Here is a 14,471-nt window from a genome sequence, read left to right as displayed (position 1 = left end):
TGTGATGTAAAAAAACAAACTTTTAAGAATGAAATTGATGATAGTAAGTTAGATTATATACCATTTTGCAAAACCAACACAATAATTTTGGACATCTCTTCGATAAAATAAATTGGAGAAACATTGGCGTTGATCATATCCTTAGAGCATTCACATTAGTCTCTTCAAATTTTTAGCTAAACTAACCCCCAAAACTCAACTTTTCTAGTTTACCTATCAATTTTTATACATATACATCAGCATTAATACTTTATTAGGAATTAAATATTATTTCCTCTAATTTGCATTTTAATCCCAAATTCTACATCCACCTGCAAGGCTACATCCACTGAGCACAACCTGGTTGTCACGAGCACAACCCAACAGGGTCGGCACACCCACATCTAGCAAATGCCAAAATTCATTCTCATAGAGAACCCAAATCATAAAACCACTAAAATCAAAATAAAAATTTCAAAAAGAAGAAGAATAAACTATTTCTGATTGTCACTATAACCACCGAATCACAACACTAGAACCACCAAATTACCCTAACACACCACCAACGAAAACACCCACAACACCAGATCTGATTAAGAAAGAGAGGAGAAAAGAGAAATACTAGATTGCGCCTCCACCATACTAGCTTGCACCACCCTTGATCCCTTACCACGCCTACCAAGAACACAACCACACCACCACCAAATCAATGAATCAACCACTAAAAACTCCTTGAAAAAGACAAAGAAGAGTGGTAGTCGGACTAAGAAAGAAAGGAGAGTCAGATGAAGAGATTAGAGAGAGAGAGAGAGTTAGACAAAGGGGATGAAGGGAGAAGAGAGAAACAGGGAGATAAACTAAGAAATTGTGCAATGGAATAAAAAATATTCTTTTTTAATGTAGCGATGCTTAGTGCCTTGCTGCTTGTAGTGAGGACACTATGCATTGATGATGCCAAAAATCATTAGTGAGTCGCACAGTCCCCACGTGCTCTTTGACAAAACTTGTAAAACAAAAACATAGAAGACCTTATAGAGAGTATCGGTGTGGTAACAGCCAAATACCCTCCGAATGTTAAGTTAGAGAATTTCTACAACTCTAGAGTGTCAGAGCTGAGAAAATCACGTGTACGTTGATTTATGAGGGCTTTGGGGTTTTTATAGTAGTATAGAGCTGACCTTCATTTCTTGGCAGAGAGTGTATTTCCTTGTAGAGGATATTCTCATTAATACTCGTATTTTATGAGATCTTTTCCTTGTAGGGATTTCCTCTAATTATGGTTGGGCATAGGATGAAAGATATTTTCATACCAAGATTCTTGGAGACCACTCATGTCACAAAGGTGCCACGTAGATGCCACATAAGTGCCACGTGGCTTCAACAAACTGTCTCCCTTGTGTTCGTCTATCTTGAGGAATCCAACTGTTGCCCGTCCTCTCAGTCCATGTTATGAGCCCGTCTACCAGTTCTTTGGTTGGTAGAGTGCTTAAGCTATATCTTATGGTGACTTCGTCACTAATGTTTGCCCCCATTATTTGTGTCTGTCTGCTTTGGGATTTTATCCCTATCATGCATTGTTAAATTTTTTTGTTAAATTAGCGAGACTAATGCACACATATTTTGGTTGGGTTTAGAAAAATATTTGTTGAAATGCTAAACTAGTGAGAGTGATGCGAATGCTCTAAGCATCCAATTCCATTTTCCAAGTAACTAGTACTCATGACACAAGGAGTGTTACAAGATGTCATTATGTATATGTGCTAGAGAACTCAAAATCCAACAACAGAATTATGAATCATTTATTAGGGAGGTTGGTCATTCATTTTCCCGCTAAATGTACAAGTATTATCATTGACACAAGTTAATTAGAGGGTAATGACTAATGAAGAGGGAAAGCAAGTATCGTTGAATCAATTTTTGGGTTAATTTCACTTGATCTATAGGAAAATCATTAATCTCTGTGTGAATTAAAAAATATAAAATAACAAAAATAATAATATTCTACAAGTCTCGAGATCCTAGTTGATAGGCCAAGAATGTATTGATCCCTTATAATATATTAACTAATTAACTAGCCAAGTAAATTAATTAAGTCAATTAACATGCAATACGTGTGATAGCATAAACAAATCACCAACTAAGTTAAATGCGGCGGAAAATAAATTTGACACGGTGATTTTTTACGAATGGGAAAAACCTCCAGGGCAAAAACCCCACTGAGTGAATTTAAGGCATCACTCCCGAGAATCCACTACTATCAAAACAAGCAGTTACAAGTAAAAGAATCCCAGTACCTTATACCAACTTACAGTTGAACCCTTACCCCAATACATAATTGGACTTGTAATGTAGTGACAATCTCTCCTTTCAATGCATGGCTCCAAGTACGTGATTAACCAATTGATGCATGGATCCTAGTACATGACTAGCACACCAACTTGAGAAGAATGTTGGCTGCAAAGTTCATCAGTTCATCCACATGATGAAGATCAAGGAGCTCCTTGGTCACAAAACCTTACGACGTACAAACGAAGCAACTTTTTTAGGAGAAAAATGAACTACGGCATATGTCTCCGGTTACAATATGCTTAAATAAAACTTTTGCATCAAGTTGCATTAAGTGAGACGGCTCTTAAAATAATCTTTATATATGTCTAGGGTTGTGAGAAAAGAAACCCTGTATCAATACATATGGATATGCGTGAAGGCAGAAATGAAAAACTGATTTTCATAATTCTTAATAGATACAGCTGTTGAGCTTATCTGTCGAGCTTCACATTTTAAATTTCAATAGATACATCTGTCGAGCTTTAAAGAACAACATTTTTTCTCTTGATTCTTGGACAGATTTGCATGACTTCAATACTTGGACTTGAACTTTTGTTCCTTGAAATATTAAACACATCCTAGATCTATCCAATTACAAGTAAAATGCATTTTGTTAAAGGATTAGCCAATTTTAAATGACATATGTTCTTAACATGATCCACATATGTCCTAACACTAGTAAATATAACATAATTTTTTTTTCTCATAAAATTATATATAGTTCACCACGATTTGGAGAAATACTAAAAGTCTTTTTAGAGCCTAAATACTCTAAAACTTATTTGTTATTTGTTCTTCACTATCTAATTGTACAACATAATAGAATGATGGAATTTGCTCAAAAGGGAAGAAATCCCATTCTTTGTTTGGCCTCCGCAATATTCTAAGCATAACCTCGGCACCTCCTCCTATGTTCAACCCTAGAAGAGATGGATTGGCAGCACTGCATTTTAAAATTCTTTATGAGAAAAGAAATATACATAGTTTTGATAAATAATAAAATTTCATTGAAATAGAAAATTAACTACAAGTAGCCAAAGCACACTAGCACATAGGAAGTGTGCTAAGGAAAACATAAAAACAAATAAACTAAGATGCATAGAAAGTACAACTATCAAGCATATTAGGTAAAGAAGTGAAATTGACAACACCAGAGGCATTTATCCACCCAAGCAAAGTCTGCAAGAAAAATAGCTTCAGTTCATAAATTGATATTTTGGTTCCTTAAAAAAACCGAGTGTTCTGCTGCCACCAAATTCTCCACATTAGGCAATCAGGGATCATATTCCAAATCAACCCATAGTTATATATTAAAGCGTTAATCACACTTTATCCACCCGAACTTTAATAATTTTCGTTATTTATTCATTAATTTGATATATTCATACTGTAATGAAGATTGCAACTTTGTTTTTTAGGTTTACTTTAAAGATAATTTGCAACTTTCCCCCCAATATTATCATTTACTTTCACTTATTAAAAAAAAAAGTTGTAACTTTCTTTTATTTTTGATATATTTGATAAGCTTTAAACTCATGACGTCTACTTTATAATGATTACTCGTTATTATCAGTTTAAAACACCAGTTAGTTTTGATTTAACTGAAACCCATGTAAGAGAAAATGAAACATACAATTTTAAAATGCTTTTGGACTAAACTTTTACAAAACACACATACATGTTCAAAAATCGAATTCAACACAAATCACAGGTAAAGCGAACAGGAATAAAAAAAACAATGAAAGGGTGAGAAAAAAGCTGAGAGTACCAGAACTCAGAAAGGATATTGACTTTCCATTTACGTTTGCGCATGATTGGTTGAACTTGTTTGGCAACTCGTTCAAGCATTAATCTCGGTTCATCCTCCCCAATTTTCTTCAGAGGTTTGATTTCCCAAACCTTGTTAAGATCATTAAGGTCCATGTTTTGTGGACTCGACTAGAACCAAAGCTGAAGAAACAGTTGTACACTCCAAAAGTTCCTGGCCTTATTATATATGCATTAATTATAAGAGAATTCATGAGCAATATTGGTCAAAGTCAAAAAAGAAAGAGTACATTTTGATGAAGAGATAGAATTGAAAAGAACATATTTTTAATATGTAAAGTGGGTTCATACTTGTGAATCACAAGAATGTATAGAGAGAATATCAGATTGTTAAATTACTAGAGAGAGAGAGAGAAACTCTATATTTGGCTGTATCTGGGATAAAGGAAGAGGGGGTGAAAATATCATCTTTTGAGTTTGGACTGAAAAACAGATATATAGCTGTATGAGTATTTTCTTAATAGAGCCTTTTCAAGGATTAATTATAATTTTATAAATTTAAAGTAATTTAAAATTTTAGCAATAGTCTTGTAAATTGTAACTTAATTAACATCTCATAATATTTGTAATGCAAACTGTGGGAACCTTGGATGTACTGATTTTTAGCCTTTGACTTTTACACAGCATCCTTGGAGTCTTACATCGAAGAGAACTTCCCCTACTTTCTGCCTTATAAGCTCTGAAGCGAAGGAGTAGTGTACCATTAGTTATGCTTCCTTTTAATGTGGGAACCTTGGATGTACTGATTTTTAGCCTTTGGCTTTTACACAGCATCCTCGGAGTCCCATATCAAAGAGAACTTCCCCTACTTTCTGCCTTATAAGCTCTGAAGCGAAGGAGTAGTGTACTATCAGTTATGCTTCCTTTTATTGTGGAAACCTTGGATGTACTGATTTTTAGCCTTTGGCTTTTACACAGCATCCTCGAAGTCCCACATCGAAGAGAACTTCCCCCACTTTCTGCCTTATAAGCTCTGAAGCGAAGGAGTAGTGTACCATCAATTTTTTTAAACTGATGGTACACTACTCCTTCATTTCACAACTTATAAGACAGAAAGTGGGGGAAGTTCCCTTCGATATGGGACTCCAAGGATGCTGTGTAAAAGCCAAAGGCTAAAAATCAGTACATCCAAGATTCCCACACAAACCTTGAAGGTTTAACTTTACTCCAACTATCAAATCATCCAAGAAAAAGTTATTGTCCTTTAGCACAATAACTTTATTCAAAAATCATTTAAGTCCGTTAACTTGTCATTTTGAGTGATTTTTGGGCAAAATTACTAGATTAAGTGAGTCCTTAAAGGACTTAAATGATTTTTGGGCAAAGTTACTAAACTAAAATGACCAACTTCAAATTTAAATGACTAAATTAATGTAGGATAATAACACTCTCCTTTGGGGAAATTATACTCCACCCAAAACTTGAAGGAAAAAAAAATTTCCCTCTTGACAGTAGATTGACCAAAATTTGTTTAATATTAAAAATTTTATGTACTAACCTGTCTTTCATTTAAGGGTAAGTTTCAAGAATTATTCTCCATTTCAAAATTAAAATTCATTGTACAAAATTTTTATTTGAAGTGTATTTTAAAATATTAAGTATGAACATAATAATTTTTGGGCAAAGTTAGTAGGTGTTAACTGTATTTTTTACTAATTTTTTCATTAGGTTGTATTATTTTATGGAGAATAACTATAAATGTCCTCCTTCGGGTCAATTTTTCTTATTAGATTGTGCTTTCTGTCGTGTTTGGGCAGAGTTATTTCCTTTAGTAGACATGGTGGTTGGTGCCCTTCAATACCTTAGTAGTATGGTGATGGAAATTGGCCATTAGTACACTCTGCATAACCTTTAAGGTCTTCAATTGTGACGAGTCATCCTCTGAGCCAACCTACCCCACCTCTGTGCCGTCACGACAAGCTAAGGCTGAGCGCTAGAGATTATACATGGCCTCATCAGCCATCTCTTAAACAAAGGCTCAATCAAGATCATGCATCGTTATCAAATCCTTGACTGACATGGTTCTGACACTGCCTAGATGAAAAGGGCTTGCTCTTTGGCCCAAAGGCAGGTCGTGTACGTTAGCCATGAACGTCTAGTATGTCCTGATAGAGTGTATTGTGATCTAGCAGAACAATAAAGACAATCAAGATTAGCTCACAAGTCACAATGGATGCATTTCCTTTTTGCTACAAACCACGTGAGGTGTGGGTTGGCTACTGGCATTTCGCCGAGCATGACAAAACAACATGCCAACTGAGGGTTTCTCCTTTATGCGAGGAGATGATTAAAAGAGGTTTCCTTGGGAGGTGGAGGGTATCACATAGCCCCCCCTCCCCCCTTTTTTGTGTGTGTCGGTTGTCCACTTTGCTTTGTTTATTTCTTTATATATATATATATATATATATGCTCTTATAGCTTTTGCCGATCATAAGGTTAGGAGCTTCCATGCCCTCGTCTAAAGCATAAAATATAAGGGACAAAACTAGGAATTTTTGTTTGAGGAAAAAAAATTATGTATTAATTCACAACTTAATAGAAATTCAAAATACATACATACAAGATTAGTTGAGACAATAATTAGTTTTCATAAATGATAGTTCTAGTATTATTAGGAGAGACACTTAAAATTTCTCAAAGCTTAAAAACTCTAAAACCTTAAGCATCTTTTACATAATTACATTTATAGCAAAAACTAATTTGTAAATAGCCTATGTAACTCAAATATGGACAGAATAATTTTCATATTCTCATGCTTAAATTTGAATTAAAAAAAAAAATATATATATATATATATATATATGTAAAGTGGTACAAAGAGTCAAAAACATATATTCTTTTTTGTTAGGATATATGTGGATCATGTTAAGAACATATGTCATTTAGAATCGGCTAATCCTTTGACAAAACGCACTTTACTTATAATTTGGTAGATTTAGGATGTATTTAATACTTCAAAGAATAAGAGTTCAAGTCCAAGTATTGAAGCCATGCAAATTTGTCCAAGAATCAAGTGAAGAAGTGTTGTGTTTTAAAACTCGACAAATAGCTTAACAGATGTATCTATAGAGATTTAAAATGTAAAGCTCAACAGATAAGCTCGACAATTGTATCTATCAAGAATTACGAAAATCAGTTTTTCAGACCTGATTTAACGCATATCTATGTATATTTGTATAGGGTTTCTTTTCTCATAACTCTAGACATATATAAAAATTATTTTAAGGGCCGTCACACTTGATGCAACTTGATGCAAAGGTATTATTCAAGCATATTGTGACCGGAGACATATGCCCTAGTTCGTCTTTTTCTTGAAGAAGTTGTTGCACTAGTACGTCGTAGGATTTTGTGACCAAAGAGCTTTTTGATCTTCATCGTGTGGATGAACTAAAGAACTTTGTAGCTAACATCCTTCTCAAGTTGGTGTGTTAGTCACATACTTGGATCCATGCATTGATTGGTTAGTTACGTACTGGGAGCCGTGTTTTGAAAAAGAGAGATTGTCATTACAGAACAAGTCCAATTGTGTATTGGGGTAAGGGTTCAACTGTAGGTTTGTATAAGTACCGGGATTCCTTTATTTGTAACCGCTTATTGTGATAATAGTGGATTCTCAGGAGTGGTGACCTTAAATTCACCTGATGGGGTTTTTGCCTTGGAGGTTTTCCCCATTCGTAAATAAATCACCATGTCAAATTTTTTTTTTTGTTGCATTTAGTTATTTGGTGATTTGTTTGTACTACCACGCGTATTGCACGTTGATTAACTTAATTAATTCACTTGACTAATTAATTGGTTAATTTATCACAAGGGGTCAAAACATTTTTGGTCTATCATTTTTATTTGTGTTAACGCTATTTTTATTTAAATAATATGATCAAAAAATAATTCAAAATTTTATATACCTGCAACACTTTTAAATTTTTCATTATATATAAAAATAAATAGTAAGTAATAGTTCATAAGACTACTATTTTTTTAAAAAAAATCAAATTTTAATGTGAAAAGAAAAACACATTTAAGGACCAAATGCTTAGTAACTATGGAGTTTTATTTGTGATAAGAATTATTTTGTACTAAAATTTTCATTTGTGAAGTAGGAAAAGAAACATTTTGTCAAGTTAAGATAGCTTGACCCTGGTTAATTAAATCAATTATCTAAGGTGTTTAATTATGTCAAATTACATGCAAATTGTGAAGGCACCAAAAAATCACAAAATAAACTAATTTGCAATGGAAAACAATTAATACGGTGATTTGTTGACAAATGGGGAAAACCTTGCAAGGCAAAAACCTCACCAGGTGATTTTAAGGTCACTATTCCTAAAAATCTATTAATCAACAATCAAGCGATTACAAATATAAGGAATCTTACCAACTACCCTTGGCCTATCTCGAAATACCAACCTATATTTGAACCTTCGCTCCAATACCCAATTGGACTTGATCTTGTAGTAGCATTCTTTCCCCTTGATGCACAAACCTCCAATTTATGACTAGCCTTTTACACGGATCCCAAGTACGTGACTAACTCTAGCAACTTGAACAGATGTTGTTGGCTACAAAATTCTTCACTTCATCAAAAATAAAGATTTGGAAGCATTTGATTACAAAACCCTATGGTACAAATGCAGTAGCTTCTCACAGAGAAAATAAGGGCTCAAAATTATTGTTTGGTCACATAACTCAGTCACATAACTCACTTTTTGCCACCATAACTCATATTTCAGAAATTGAAAATACTAAAATTTTGTTTTCAGTTTCCATCATCCATCACTCAAAATTTTGAGTTTTGAGTGATGGAAACATCACCCAAAAACCAAGCCAAACAAGATATTTTTGGTGGGACCCATGCATTTTGGAAACTCAATGATGAAAACTAAGTAATATCACTCATCATGGTGATCCAAACAAGCTCTAAGTCTCTTGGTCTCTGTATTCATGTGTGACGGGTTTTAAAATAAACCTTTTATATGTCTAGGGTTGTGAGAAAAGAAATCCAAAACAAATATGTAAGGTTGGGCGAAATCTCAAATCTGGAAATTCTAAAATCATAATTCTTAATAGATCAAGTTGTTGTCGAACTATCTATCGAGCTTAACATTAAGTCTCCATAGCAGGCTTCTACCAAGCTATTTGTCGAGACTTAATGAATAGCTTTTCTTCACTTGTTTCTTGGACCAATCTTCATGTCTTTAATACTTGACTTGAACAACATGTTTCTTGAAGTACTAAACCTATCTTAGATCTACCCAAATACAAGTAAATTGTATTTTGTTAAAGGATTAGCCAATTACACAAAATATGACCCTAACACATTTACTAATGAAATTTACGATATTAAGTCAAATTACATATTATTTTGCAAAAACCACCATGGTCATTTTGGACATCCCTTCAATATGAAAAATTTAGAGAAACGCTAGTGTTGATCCTATCCTAAGCATCCAACGCCATTCTCCAAGTTATAGATAGTTATGATACAAGAGTGCTACAAGATGTCATTCTGTATGTATACCTTATGATTGGTAGAGTACTTAAAATCCAATAATGAGACCTAAAATCCTATAATGGAATTATGAACCATTTATTAGGAAGGTTGGTCAATTATTTTCCCACTAAATGTACAAATGCTACCATTGACACAAGTGAGTGGGTAAATGAAAAGGAAAATGAAGTATTGTTGAATCATTTTTTTTTTTTTAATGGGAGTTGAATCATTAATTATTAGGTTAATTTCACTTGATATATAGGAGAATCATTAATCTCGACGTGAATTGAATAATATATAATAACAAAAATAATAGCATTTTGCAAATCTCGTGGCCCTAGTAAGTATAACATAGATTTTTTATTTTATTTTTTATTTTTTTCCTTAAAACTATAGTTCATTATAATTGGAGAGACGACTCTAAAGTTTTTAGAGCGTAAAGACTAAAGTTTCTTTTGCACTTATAGTTAAAAATTGGTCCATATTTAATTCATATATTGATAAAATAATTTCTCATATATTTTTCATGTTTATATTTGAATATAAAAAAGTATGTTTGTTGATACAAAATTTAAAAAATATATATATATATATATATATATATATATATATATAATATATATGCTTTTGTTTATGTTTATGTTATGTTCTTTCTCAAAACAAAAAACGTTTATGTTTATATTTATGATACTTTTATTTAAATATTATTTTTGAAAATAATTCTAATATGCCAAGTTCATAATTCATACTACTGTCTAGCATTACCTTAACTAGTGCCTTCGCCATTGTTGGATTCTGGTAGGGGAAAATAAAATAAATTTTGTTTTTTGCTTTACTCTTGTGCGAATTTTAAAAACTTTCAAAAATCTACTTAAATAATTATGTGGCTGCATAACACAAAAATGCAGCCACAAAAATCACCATCTTTTAAGGAAACATTTCAAGGCCCAACAATTGTTTTTGGTGCCAAATGTTGTATTATAAATAAATACATCACAAAAATGAGCAGAATTGATTATAAATTTAGCATCAACCCAAAATATATGTTATTTGTTCTTTACTCCCTAATTGTATTGCATAATGATCTAATAAAATATTAGTAAGTTGTTAACTTATTTTTAAAAGGTTTTGTTCACCATTAAAAGAGTGATTTTGTTTAGGTGAAAGATAGTATATCTACAATTTGAACTTCATTTCTGTTATATGTAGTTCTACAAAACATGTCAGGCGAGCTTTCTGTAGAAATTCTAAACTATCTTGAAGAAGAAGTTACTAATAAAATAGAAAGATTCTTAAAAAAAATGGTGTGAGTAACATTAGATTGAGACTCATTCTTCTTCTTAACGTCCTCTCGTAAATAAAAGATGTTACTCAAAAATTAACTATGATTTATTGTATAATATATTATGAAAAGTAATATTTTGTAACTATATAAATAATAAATTATATTACAATCAAGATAATAGGTTGAAGAATAAATTGTTAAAGATATAATATTATATTATTAGCATTTCATGGTCATGGTCGTGGTCATAGGCTCAGCCTACTCCATCAAAATCTTAAAAAGTCAAATTAAAATTATTCTCACTCATTCAAGCCCGACCAATTACTAATTAAAAAATTAATTAAAAAGGAAATAATTACCAATTACCTCTTTAAGAATTTTTTTATTATTATACATTTTAAAATTTTTAATTACATATAAAAATAAACAGTAAGTAATAGTTCATTATCCTACTAATAAAAGGAAAATAATAAAAAGTAAAATTTGAGCATGAAAAATAAAACACATTTAAGCAAGCAGATGATTAGCAACCATTTAATTTTAATTTATGATACAACTCGACTGCTACACAACTACATAATAAGACCTGGAAGTTACACTTTCTCAACGACTCAACCAAACAAACATTATATACTTAGTGCGTTTATTCAGCCCTGTCCCAACACCGAAAGTTCTAACGCAAGCAATTACGACTGCCCAAGGACCCATTTGATTTGTTCCTATAAACTATAAAGCTGTTCCCATCTTCTTCATACATATTATCGTATATCAATTAGCTAGCTGCATTTCAAAAAAGAAAGGGAAATGGTGAACAAAAATCAACAGAACTTGTTGTCAAAGATGGCAACTGGCAATGGTCATGGTGAAAATTCTCCATATTTTGATGGATTGAAGGCTTTTGAGGATAATCCATTTCATCCTACTGATAATCCTCATGGGGTTAGCCAAATGGGCCTAGCAGAAAATTGGCCTCTTGAGCACTCTTATAGGCAGCTTCCAATGCTTCTCTTGTCACCTTGAAGTCGTTAGAGCGTTCAAATACAACTGGAACAAGTTGTGCTCCTGTTCTCCATCTCAAATCTCAATCAAAACTGCAATGATAAAGCAAGATTGTGAGATAATGTTTTGAATATTGCTAGAGGTCTTGCAAAAAAATCTATGAAAAAATACAAGTACTTTTCATCATTTTAAGGCCATGGGAAATCATATAATTAATTGGGTTCCACCTTCTTTATGATGTAATAAACCATGTAACCATCAGAGCATAATTAATTGCTTTCCTAAATGATTTGACAGTAACATTCATATGTTAAAATGGAATTTGAAAAAAAAGAAAAAAAAAAAATTCTTAACCTTCTGACCTCAAGCCAGAGGGCAGTCAACTGCGTGTTCTTATCTTGGACTGATCGAAAATTGGTAATTGACTCACAAATGGGAATAAGGGCTGGTCTTTGAGGAAAATGGGCCTCATTTTCCTAGACTGTTTTTTTCCAATTTTCTCAAGACTCAAGATATGGATTTTAGTTTTTTATATTAAAGAATCCTTTTACTTGAAAACTTCTTTCTTCCAAGTGTAATAAATTGGTTTGTATTAACTGATGCCCCGGCCAGTGATTTTGTTAGTTGGTACCTGTGGTTACGGCACTGATGTTGAAAACTTAGAATTAAGAGCTTGGGGTGTTGACATTAGAGAAATCATTCTCAGCAGTCAAGCAGTGTCATGGACTAAATCAATCTTTTTTAAAATGAATTCTCCATAATAGTATATCATGATCAAAGTAGATTTAATAATGAATCCCTCTTTCAAGAATCATTATGTATATGAGTAAAAAAACAGCTAAAAAGCCAAGTCAAATAGCCACCCCAATATGCCTCTAAGGTCTAACCTACATTAATACATCATTTTTTAACTTAATTTTCATTAAAAGAGAAATTTATGAAGCATAAAAAAGTAGAAAATTGAAATGGAAGAAGAGGTATCGATTATATTACCCTGGATAATAAGGAGTAGGTACTAGAAATGCATCCCCAGGGTCAGCCAAACAAAAGACAGTAATCTCATGAGCTCCGGTTGCTCCTCCACTCATAACAATGCGGTCTGGGTCGAATCTCACTCTATTTCCTCTTACTTTCTCCATAAAATTGGCCACAGCCTGTGGAATATACATAAGAAACTTCATTAATTAATCTTTTATGTGTGTGAGACATGAAATGGATAATAGAGTATGAGGAACTGTATATATAAGATTAGTATGTTACTTACATTTCTGAACTTTGTCAAGCCATGATAATCCTGAAAGATAGCTATGTCTCTGAAGTAATTTACTCCTTCAAGTGTGCAAATGGAGGCTTCTGGGTTTTTCATTAGCCACTCTTCAACCAAATCAAAAGAAAGCTGCAAATTGAACAAGACATAAAAACCATGAATATATATATATATATATATATATATATAATGCAACTAAACTCTGTGACTCTGAGTGTACTTCAAATTAATAAAATGCACACTAAGAAAGTTATAAATTTTAGTTACCTGATTTTCTGCTAGGCCCATTTGGATAACCCCATGAGGATTATCAGTAGGATGAAATGGATCATCCTCAAAAGCCTTCCATCCATCAAAGTTTGGAGAATTTTCACCATGACCATTGCCAGTTGCCATCTTTGACAACAAGTTCTGTTGATTTTTGCTCACCATTTCCCTTTCTTTTTTGAAATGCAGCTAGCTAATTGATATACGATAATATGTATGAAGAAGATGGGAACAGCTTTATGGTTTATAGGAACAAATCAAATGGGTCCTTGGGCAGTCGTAATTGCTTGCGTTAGAACTTTTGGAATTAACTAGGTGGTTGAAATGTCAAATGAAGGTTCATACGAAGGAACAATTTTGGAAATTTGGTGAGACGGTGTGCCGTGTGCGCTTTGAAATTTATTATTTGCTTTTGGGTTGAAGTAATAAACTAAGATAGTCAGCTCCTCCAGCAGGCAAAGAGGCAAACTTATTAGCTGGCTTACCTGAGGTCAAAAAGTTTACTAGGTACCCTATGACCTATCAAATCTGGCCACCGATACGTAAGCCGCCTGGGTCCACGTATGAAACACTAAAAAGAGTGGGTCAAGTACGGCTATTAATTTCACAACTTTGCCGCATGAAGATTGTGAGTAGGGGTGTGTATGGGTCAGGTTGGGTCGGGTTGAGGGGAGTTTTTGACCCAACCCACCATGGTGAGTCAAAAAAAATCCAACCCAACCCAATCCATCACATAAGTCCAACCCAACCTACATGGGTCGGGTTGAACCCATGGGTTTGACTTTTTTTTTATTATTATTAAATTGAGTAGAAAAAAAATATTAAAATATTAAAAAAACCTAAAGATTAGTATCAATGTAACTCCTTAAAGGCAAACAACATTAATGACTAAACAACAATAGTAATTTATTAGGATTTGTGTGAACTAATTGGTTTTTATATAGGATAGGAAGAACTGGCTATTTAAAAAAATTTATTAATTATATAATATATATATATATATATTAAATTAGTATTAGTAGGAGAAA

The 14,471-nt window shown here is 32.8% G+C and overlaps 1 pseudogene; it reads right to left on the bottom strand.

Moving 5' to 3' along the window:
• Positions 1–11,416: 11,416 nt before the first annotated feature.
• LOC126727478 (1-aminocyclopropane-1-carboxylate synthase-like) lies at positions 11,417–13,779 on the bottom strand (annotated as a pseudogene).
• Between the last annotated feature and the right edge of the window lie 692 nt (positions 13,780–14,471).

Source organism: Quercus robur, chromosome 5 (assembly GCF_932294415.1).
Source record: "Quercus robur chromosome 5, dhQueRobu3.1, whole genome shotgun sequence".
Taxonomy (NCBI): Eukaryota; Viridiplantae; Streptophyta; class Magnoliopsida; order Fagales; family Fagaceae; genus Quercus; species Quercus robur.
The sequence above is the reverse complement of the archived record's forward strand: the minus strand, read 5'-3'. Positions and strand labels throughout refer to the sequence as shown.